Source organism: Choloepus didactylus, chromosome 4 (genome assembly GCF_015220235.1).
Source record: "Choloepus didactylus isolate mChoDid1 chromosome 4, mChoDid1.pri, whole genome shotgun sequence".
Classification (NCBI taxonomy): Eukaryota; Metazoa; Chordata; class Mammalia; order Pilosa; family Megalonychidae; genus Choloepus; species Choloepus didactylus.
In genome coordinates, this window is record NC_051310.1 from 192244234 (window position 1) to 192255115 (window position 10882).

The window sequence follows — 10882 nt, forward strand, 5'->3', positions numbered from 1 at the left end:
ATTTAGTCAATTTTATATCCATGTTAAAGGTGTTTCATAGGGGTCCTGTTTTGAGAAAAAGCTATTTTAGCTTCTAAATCAATTGTGATAATTTTTGTATGAAGAAATATTTTCCATTTTGTCTACAGACATTAAGATTAGAAAATGTTACATGAAGGTGATAATAAACATTCTATTTCTTCCCAAGAGATACTGGATAAAATGGGCCAACAGACTCTGACAATGCTACCCAAATTCATTCTCCTGGGGGTCACAAGGTGTCCAGAGCTGCAGGGTCCCCTTTTTGGTGCCTTTCTCCTCATCTATATGGTCACAGTTGTGGGCAATCTGGGCATGATCATCCTGACAAAGGTGGACTCCTGCTTCCACACACCTATGTATTTCATCAGACACCTGGCTTTCGTTGATCTTGGCAATTCCACTAACATTTGTCCCAAGATGCTGGTAAATTTTGTTGTGGAACAGAATACCATTTCCTATTATGCCTGTGCCATGCAGATGGCTTTCTTCATTATGTTATCAGTGAGTTTTTCATGTTGTCAGCTATGGCCTAGGACCACTATGTGGCCATCTGTAACCCTCTGCTCTATAGTACTATCATGACACTGAGGGTTTGCCATGTGCTTGTGGGTATCCCCTACATCTACAGCACATTTGTATCTCTGATGTTCACCATTAAGACTTTTACATCAACTTTCTGTGGCTCTAATATCATTACACACTTCTACTGTGAAGAAGTCATTTTGCTATCCATGCTGTGCTCAAATGCACAAGAACTAGAAAGGTTGACCATAACATTTTCAGCATTTAATTTGATTTCCTCTCTTTTGGTAGTCCTAGTGTCCTACATGTTGATTCTCATAGGCATATTTCAAATACATTCTGCTGAAGGCAGGAAAAAAGCTTTCTCCACATGTGCTTCTCATCTGACAGTGGTGGCTGTGTTCTATGGGACTCTTCTATTTATGTACCTACAGCCCAAATCTGCTCACTCTGCTGATTTGGACAAAATTTCCTCTGTGTTTTACACTTTAGTTATTCCCATGCTTAACTCCTTAATCTATAGTTTAAGGAACAAAGAGGTAAAAATGCCTTCCATAGGGTTTTTAGGAACACACACATTTTTATTTCAAATTCATCATAGAGTGTTTTCCTAATGAACTTTGGCAAGGAAAAATGTACTTGAAAATCTTTTTGATAGACATAATTTCAATATTTTGGCTCCTAAACAAAGAATAATTATAAGGCACAAATAGGTAATTTCCCTTATATTGAGAAATTAACCTCATAAACTAGATAACAGGTACATATGACTTCTTCCCAAACTGCATTAGTCTGTGTTCTCCAGAGAAGCAGACTGAAAGGAGATTTGCATTACTGTAAAATACTATGAAATTTATTTTAAAAATTGGCTTACCTGACAATGAGTCATGGAAAACCTTAATTCTGTAACATAGGCCATGAGTTAGGAATTCCAATGAAGACGATGTTGAAGTCCCCAGAAGAAGAAAGCTGGTTGAAGTAGACATAGAATTTCTTCTTTCTGACAGTTGAAATCCTCAATTCTTGCTTTAAAACTTGCAACAGAATGGATGAGGAGACTCCTCTCAAACTGGAAGAAGTATCCGTTGTTGCTTATAGATGTAATCAGCAATAGTTGGAAGCAATTAAACAATGATTTAAATCTATTCATGAAATACCTTTACAGAAACAATCAGTCCAGTGTTTCTTGCTTGACCAAACAACTGAACACCACACCTTGTTCAATTATCACATTAAAATAACCATCAAAATCCACCCCTGTCAACTTGGCACCCATACACATCTAATTAAACCATCCTTAATCTCTAAATAAAGATAGTAACATAATATTGTCATATGTTTTCTAACCTAATTCAACTTTCTTGCATACAATTGGAAAAGCACTTAATTTGGACATTTTCATGGCCTTTGTACTGTAAATTTGTGACCTAAAGAATCCCCTTTATAAAAGCCTATCCATTTCTGGTATTTTACATAATGACAGCATTAGCAAACCAGAACACCCTCCTATTTAATTATAATCTGTGATGGTTAGGTTTGTGCATCAACTTGGCTAGGTGATGGTGCCCAGGTGTCTTGTCCAGCAAATACTGCCCTAATCATTACTCCAAGAACATTTGTGGATGGTAATAAACTAGAAGGCTGGTTTATTAAATCATCAGTCTGTTGACTGCATCTGTAGCTGATCACATCAGAAAAGGGAGTGTCTTCTGCCATGAGAGAATTCAATCAGCTGGATTTAACCCTATCAGTTGAAGGTATTTAAGGGAGAAGAGACAGAATTTTAACTTCTTCAGCTAGCCAGCTTCTCATGGTGAGTTCTTCAAAGACATTCATTGGAGTTGCCAGCTCACTGACTGTTCTACGGTATTTGTACTCATGCATCTTGCCCATAGAATTTGGACTTGTGCAACCTGATCTACAGAATTTGGACTCAAACATCCCAACAATTGCAATAGATACTTTTATAAAATCTCATATTTTCCTATATCCCCTATTGGTTCTGTTACCTTAGAGAACCCTAACTAATACAAGTCCTTTATTTCTAATGTCCTTATTCTATTATTTTCCATCAAGAAACTGAAGGCACATTTTTGATTTGCAGCTCTATTGACCTAATTATGTGGACAGACCTTCCTATTTCCCTAGCTACATTCCCTGTAAGGCATGTGGCTCAATTTTAATACAACTCTGAGAGAACTGGAACACTCTATCTCAAATTTAAATATTAAAGCTCATACTCTAGTTTAAGGTTCAGGGTTATAGTTTTTAAAATATTGTTTAAGTGATGAAAACTTTTCTTCCTGCTTCTGGAATTGAACTGGCCACTCAACTACAATATGCTGTGAATATTATGCATTTGGTTACTTGTGGCAGCTTAATAACCTCTTCCTGATGGTGGTATGTCTACTGTTAAAAGTAAGTTATCCTGAAAAGATCTGTAAGTAATTAAATTTGTTTATTTGTCCTGAATCATCAATTCTTTCCTGGAATTAGGTCACAGAGGTTTTCAAGCATGGATCAGTAAATGGACACACACAAGGTATTCAATTTTGATGATATAAGTAGAACTCAGTAGTTAGGATCTAACTGAATTTTTAGTACTAAAGAAATATTTGTTTATTAAATAGGGGTCAATACAGATTATAACAATGTAGTAATATTACAATATTAATAGTGGAGAAGAGAAGGCAACAAAAATTTTTGTATATATAGTTAAATTAATACATCTCCATAACCTAGTTGACTGAAGACCTTAGATATCAAAATGATATATGTAATAGCACATGCATGCTCATTAAAATCTGTTATATTTACTTTATGAAGATAATGTCTTTATTTTAGGTTCAAATTTATCAGCAATTTTACTTACCCATTTTATGCACACATAAAAATCATAAATTAAGCATAATTTACAAACTTTATGTGGATCTGAGTGACATACGTAAATGTTATAGGTTTAAATAAAGATGTTGTCAAAAACTTAATTTAGGTCCCTTCATTCAACAGAACTGTGCCTAGGAAATCTGCAGAACTCTTCCTTGGCTTCCCAGCCCAACTCACTCTCATTCAAACAAGTGGTGCTCAGTACCACTCCTATTGCCCTCCAAAGGGCACAGCTTGTGATCAGTCCTTTGCTTTTGTCACAGCAAAATGATCACTATATCAGAATAAATTGATCTTGTTACTTCAACATAATTTTAACAAGTACACAAGCAATTCAGTTAAAAATATTGAAGAGGTAAATACTGGACACAGATCGCCAGTGAAAGGCACACAGGAAAGAAACATTTGTTAACTCTTGAAGTCATTTTTAAAGCAAAACTTCCTTTGCATTTTTATTTATTAGATTATGAATAAAGTTAAAATGCATGACAGACTAAAAATGATTGCATTATTTCATGCAACATGGCACTCTATAACAGGGAAAGCTGAGGACATAGAAGATTTGTAAACAGATAGTGAGCATGAAGTCTTGCCTAGAAGCAGGAATTGCATGAAAGAATTTCAAGTAGAGGCAACAATTGCAGGCTTTGAATAGACATTGCCCTAGCTGAGTTCACAAACTACCATATAAGTCATGCACAATTTTCTTTTCTTACAGAATGATGAGAATTTGGCCATTACTCTAAAAGGCATGTCTGTTACAATCTTAGAGTACATATTTCCTACAAAAAAAGTGGAGTGTTTAATTCCTGCCTTTGTAGGACACATGCTACAGACAGAATTGCAATAACAAGCACACAGTACCAATAAGTACAGTCAGGAAACAGGCAGAATGTCAACATAAGGCCCTACTAGAAACTGTCAGCATATGAACCCTACCAGAGTCTGTCAGCCAGTCAGCATGCAGACCCCGCCAGAGCTTGTCAGTTAGTCAGCAAACAGACTCTGATAATCAGTCAGTGAGCATGCAGATACTGCCAGAGACAAAATTCTGGACACCATGAATCTAAATTAAATTCCTCAAATATTTGTGATGTCTGTGTCACCCCTAAGGGAAGTTAGAGGTCTACACTGCCAATATTGTAATATTGCTTGCCCTTTGTTCCTGGGTTTTCTTGCTTTCAGATTCTGGTTCCAGTGGCTCAACTGTTATGTATTTCACAAATAAAAATATTTAAAAGTACAAACAAGTCAAAATGCATACTGGAGAAGCTGGTTAAATTTATCAATTTTCTTGACAATGCACAACTTGGCTTCTGAGCTTGACAAAGACATTGGAATATGGATAAGACTTCATAACCCAGATATAGACTCCAAATTATTGGACACATTTTCCCTTATCTCTTGGCTACCCAAGGATGAGTTAGTTTCCCTGGAACTTGGATCTCCTGTTCACAGAAAAACCACATGACATGTTTATTTCCAGACAGCTCTGTCATATGGTTCTTCAGAATCCCAGTGCTTCTGAAGATCAGAAGTGGTTGTGAAGAAGGAAACCCAGAACATCCCATGAAAAAATCAATCATTCAACTAGGGGTACATGTATATTGTACCCCTAACTTTAACTTTCTGCATTAGCAGGCCAAAATAATGCCTCAAAACAGATATGACATAGTGAAGACCCTTTGCACAATGCATGATCTTAAAACATTTTCTTATACTGTTTTCTAACTTATTGTAAAAACAAAACAGAACAAAAGACAGTAGAGCTAACAAGCAAGAACTAAATTACAATTTGGGGAGTAGGAAATAGGAACCAAAGTGTGTTCTCTTAATCTGCTGTAGATTCCTCATTCAAGTCTGTCACAGAATTCTTCATTCAGCTTTGAAACAAGGAAAAGAACATAAAAGTGACCTTCCATTCTCCATTTTATACAAGTGAATTAAGTTCAAGTGTCTTCATGTATTTGTCTCAAAACAAAATTTAGAGCTTCAGCAAAGCATATTCTGGAGTCCATCATTTCTTTGTATGAGATGTAATGTAAACACAATCATAGAAACATGTGTATACTACCAACTGGTTCAATAATAAGAAAAGGCAAGGAGGACAGACAATAAAAGATGGAAAATAGGACTTTTCTAGAATTTCAGGTAAATTCTTTATTCCATTCTATATCCTCCTTGCTTCTGCCTGCTGAACCTTCTCTCAAGGGATCTCCATCAAAAACTGAAGGATGCAGTAACTTGTCAAGTTCCAATTTGTTGAGTCCTATCTGAGAATAGTAAAACTGATTCTGACTCTTCTTTTGGGGAACTATCACTATGGGATAGTGGAGATTGAAGAAATAATCAGCAGACTGAGAGATAGAATCAACATCCCAGTGGCCTGTCTCCAAAATTGGAGTTTAAGACAAGGCACCACAGTGGTATTTTTGCATGAGAAATCTCCTCTGGCTGAGAGAAGGGACAGCCCACCTCCAGAGTCCTTGGATCAGAGTGCTCCCTCTTCTCTTCAATTATCCCTGAATTACTCACACCTCAAAGCAAGAGCTAGGACTGAATACCCATTTTAGCTGAAGATGCCACCAGCCAAACAAAGCTGCATGAAACAACCTTAAATGAAAATATCTTATGTACCTTTTATACCTATTCTCATTCTCATATGGGAGGCAGCCATTCCCATTCCCAACTCTTTTTAGTCTCATAGTCAAAGGACAAGAGAAAAGTTAAGAGAATCAATCTGTACTCCACCCCAATGTCAACATTTATAGACTCAGTGTGTTAACTTGCAAATGTTCATTTGTTATAGATTATAAGCACTGTCTCTAAAATAACTCCTTCAAAGCAATGGCCTATCCTTCTGATTCTTTTTATCCTTCCCCCACCACAATTCTCATCCAACCCAAAGCCCCACAAAGACACAAAATCCAGTTTCAGTTTGCTCAATTTACCAGAATGCACTATACCAGAAATGGGTTGACTTTTACAATGGGTATATATTAAGTTACAATTTAAAATTTTAGGCCATCAAAATGGCCAACTCAAGGCATCAAGAGGATGATAACTGGACTGTGAACATAGGCAGCCAGCATCCAGGGCACCTCTGTCACATGGGAAGGCACGTGGTGATGAGTGCTTGTCTTTTGTTCCTGAGTTTTGTTGCTTTCAGATTCTGCTTCCAGTGGCTTCCTCTCTGAGCTTCTGTGGGTCCTCTCCTAACTTCTCTGGGGCTTCACTTGTGAGCTTCTCTTAATTTCATCTCAGCTTCTCTGGGGCTTCCCTGAGCTCTCTAGACTGTTTCTGTGAATCCTTTATCCTCTTATAAAGAATTTTAGTAAGGGGATTAAGACCTAACTTGAATGGGGTGGGTCACATCTCAATTGAAATAACTAATCAAAAGGTCCCAGCTATAATAAGCCTGCACCAACAAGAAAGGATTAAAAGAACATGACATTTTCTGGAGTACAAACCACCACAGTGTCTGTCTATAATTTTCAAAAGTTCTCAGCCATTAATACAAGTATTCCTTCTCATCATTTCTCTCTTTCTGATCTCCCCATTATATATATATAAACCTTTTGTTATTGCCCCACAGTTCTTAGATATTCTGTTCCATCTTTAAGTCTTTTTTTCTTTCTTTTTTTGTTCTCTTCACTCCTCTCTCTGGGAATTTTCTACTGACATATATTCAAGCTCACTGATACTTTCCTTGACCATGTCCATTCATCTGTTAATCCCAACAGACATTATTTCTGTCACAATGGTTTTGTTATCTTGCATTTCCTCTTGATTCTTTCTTTGGATCTCCAACTCTTTGCTGACATTACACCTCTGTAGTTTTTCCTGACATTTTATTATAGTAACACTTATAAGGCTCAAAACTTCCCATTTTAATCACTTTCAAGTGTACAATTCACTGGTATTAATTACATTAATTATTGTGCTACCATCAATCTGATTCATTACCCAAAGTTTTTGTTACCTCAAACATCAATTAATTAATTCCCTATTTCCCTCACAACCTGGCCCCTGGTAACCTGTAATCTACCATCTGTCTCAGGGAATTTGCTTGTTTTAGGTATTTCATGTAAGATTATACCATATGTTCTAGTTTGCTAATGCTGCTGGAATGCAAAACACCAGAGATGGATTGGCTTTTATAAAAGGGGGTTTATTTGGTTATACAGTGTGCCAGTTTGAATGTATTATGTCCCCCAGAAAAAGCCATGTTCTTTGATGCAATCTTGTGGGGCAGACATAATAGTGGGGATTAAGTTGGAATGTTTGGATTAGGTTGTTTGCATGGAGATGCACCCCACCCACTGTAGATGATAACTGATGGGATATTTCCATGGAGGCATGGCCCCACCCATTCAGGGTGGACCTTGATCAGTGGAGCCATATAAAACATGCTGACTCAAAGAGACTGAATAGAGTGCAGCTATGACATTTTGAAGAGGAGCAAGCTTGCTAGAAAGAAATGTCCTGGGAGGAAGCCATTTTGAAACCAGAACTTTGGAGCAGATGCCAGCCATGTGCCTTCCCAGCTAACAGAGGTTTTCCGGATGCCATTGACCATCCTCTGGTGAAGGTACCCGATTACTGATGTGTTATCTTGGACACTTTATGGCCTTGAGACTGTAACTGTGTAGCCAAATAAACCCCCTTTTTATAAAAGCCAATCCATTTCTGGTGTTTTGCATTCCGCAGCATTAGCAAACTAGAACATATAGTTACAGTCTTAAGACCATAAAGTGTCCAAGGTAACACATCAGCAATCAGGTACCTTCACTGGAGGATGGCCAATGGTGTCTGGAAAGGCAAATAGCTGGCATCTGCTCCAAAGTTCTGGTTTCAAAATGGCTTTCTCCCAGGACATTTCTCTCTAGGCTACGGTTCCTCAAAAATACCGCTCTTAGTTACACTTGGGTTATTTGTCCTCTCTTAGCTTCCCTGGAGCAAGAGTTTGCTTTCAATGGCCATCTTCAAAATATCTCTCATCTGCAGCTCCTGTGCTTTCTTCAAAGTGTCCCTCTTGCCTGTGGCAAGCTTGTTCCTTCTGTCTGATCTTATATAGTGCACCAGTAATTTAATTCACACCCACCCAATGGGCAGGCCAACACCTCCATGGAAATTATCCAGAGTCATCACCCACAGTTGGGTCGGACACATCTCCATAGAAACACTCAAAGAATTGCAATCGAATTAACACTGATAGGTCTGCCCACACAAGATTACATTAAAGATAATGGCATTTGGGGGGACATAATACATTCAAACAGGCACATCATATTCGTTTGTGTATGTGTGTATGTGTATCTGATTTATTTCACTCAAGTTCATCAATAAAGTATTATAACATATCAGAACTTTTTTTTCTTGTAGCAATGGGGAAAGCTGACATTCTTGTCTTGTTCTTCACCTCAAGGGAGGTTTTCAGTCTTTCAACTACTAAATATAATGACAGCTGTGGACTTTTTGTATATGCCTTTAATTATTTTGAGGAAGTTCTCTTCTATCTCTTTTTACAAAGTGATTTTTTAATGAAATTGTGTTGGAATTTGTCAAATTCCCACTCCATATCAATTCATATGATAATGCAATTTTTGTTCATATATTAATGGGGTGTATTACATTGATTTTTTAAAATTATGTGAACCACCCTTACATTCCTTGAATAATTCTCAGTAGGTCATGGTGTATAATTCTTTTAAAATGGCATCATATTCAGTTTGCTAGAATTTGTTGATGAGTTTGCAGGAAATTGGTATATGATTTTCTAAGCCAGTTTCCAGTCTCAAGTAAAACCAAGGTTAGGAGATGCAGACATCATGTTGGTGAGTCTTTCACAGAGACAATTAGGGCTGATGTACAAAGACACCCAATATTGTCATTAAGGTGCAGCAATAATCAGGCCCCAGGGACCCTCAATTGGATGTGCCAACACTGTGGGTCATAGGAACTACCATGCAGAACTTAGGCTGGGGAGGGGCAAAGGACAAGTAAATTTGCCCTGTGGCTTTCTTAAATTTCTTACTTTATTTTGCTTTTCTTCCCAATTTCAGAAAATAATATTAGATATTTGTTGAGTCATTGTCAAGACTTAATTTCCTTCTTAAGTTTTGGGAAAATCAATTCTAATAAATTCTGCCCATTTTTCATTGTTTCTCAGGGGCTTGTGTGTCAGGTGAGTCTTACTCCACAGTCTTGCCCCATGTTACCTCCTACACAACAGTTTTTGCATCTTTTGAACTTTTTTCTTTAGAGATATTAGCATATCATCATGGTTGTTGAGTAACAGTAACTTTGTAAATATAATCTTAAACTTGTAAGCAAGCAGGAAATTTTAAATTAACCTTGAAATGTAACCTAAAGCAGCTTATAGATGTAATCTTAAAGTGGGAAGTAGGCAGGGGGTAAGGACATTTGGTCTCACAAAAAAGCAAGATGTAAAGCCTGCAACAATATGTAAATGTAAAGTTTGCACCTTTCCCAGGTGTCACTTAGTTCCTGAAGAAAAAAGGAAACAATTAAATTACTGAAGTTCTCCAAACATGTTAAATGTTAACTGAAATGATTAACTTCCTTTATCTCTAATGGTAGGTTAAGTCAATGAAAGAATCATTTCAAGGAGATAGCCCCAAACCTCCCAGATATAGATAAGCCTTTCCTTTATCACTCTTGTTACAGGTTGATAATGATTAACTCTTTGTTTCTGGATATAAAAACCAGTTGAAGAGATACTTCAGGTAGGCAGATTTGGGAAAGCACACTGAGTGATTGACCCAGAGTTGGGAAGTGCCCCTTCTACAATTTAAAATTATTTCTTTGATATTTTCAATATCTTGTCCAAATTTGAGTCTAGGTCTGTTGTTGCCCTGATATTCCAAATTTTGTTTGTTTGTTTGTTTTGTTTTGTTTTTTGTTTTTCTGTTTTTTGCTTTTTGCCTTTTAGCATGCTTGTAATATATTGTTGAAAGCCAGACATGATGTCTCAGGTAATGCAAGCTGAGGTAAATAGACTTTCAGGGTGAGCTCTTACATTCATCTGGCTGGGAATTAGGCTGTGCTCATTGTTACCTGTCACTGTGAATTTCAGCAGTTAAACTTCTTTGGGGTCCTTGCTTTTGCTTCCTGTGTGGTCTTTGGGTTTCTTTAGGGATTCCTTCTTAAATTGGGCCTGAGCTTTTCAATTCTTAACAGTTGTCACTCCTTCTTATATAAAATAACTGTATTAATGTGTAGGTAAGGTGTCTGAGAGGTAATTATTCTATAATTCTATGATAAGATCTCAGTCTGCTAGTGAACTTGTGTCCCTGACATGAATATTTGTCACCTTTTTCTCAACACCTAAGTGTTATAGGAAGGCCAGGGGGGCCTGGAGTTGTATCTGTCTTCCCTCAGATATGAAGTTAGGCTCTGTTAAATTCAGGATGGTTAAACTCTGGTAAAA

General features: G+C 37.1%; 1 pseudogene; it reads left to right on the plus strand.

Annotated features, from left to right (window-relative positions):
• The first annotated feature begins 201 nt into the window (after nt 1–201).
• Nucleotides 202–1144, plus strand: LOC119533078 (annotated as a pseudogene).
• The last annotated feature ends 9738 nt before the right edge of the window (nt 1145–10882 follow it).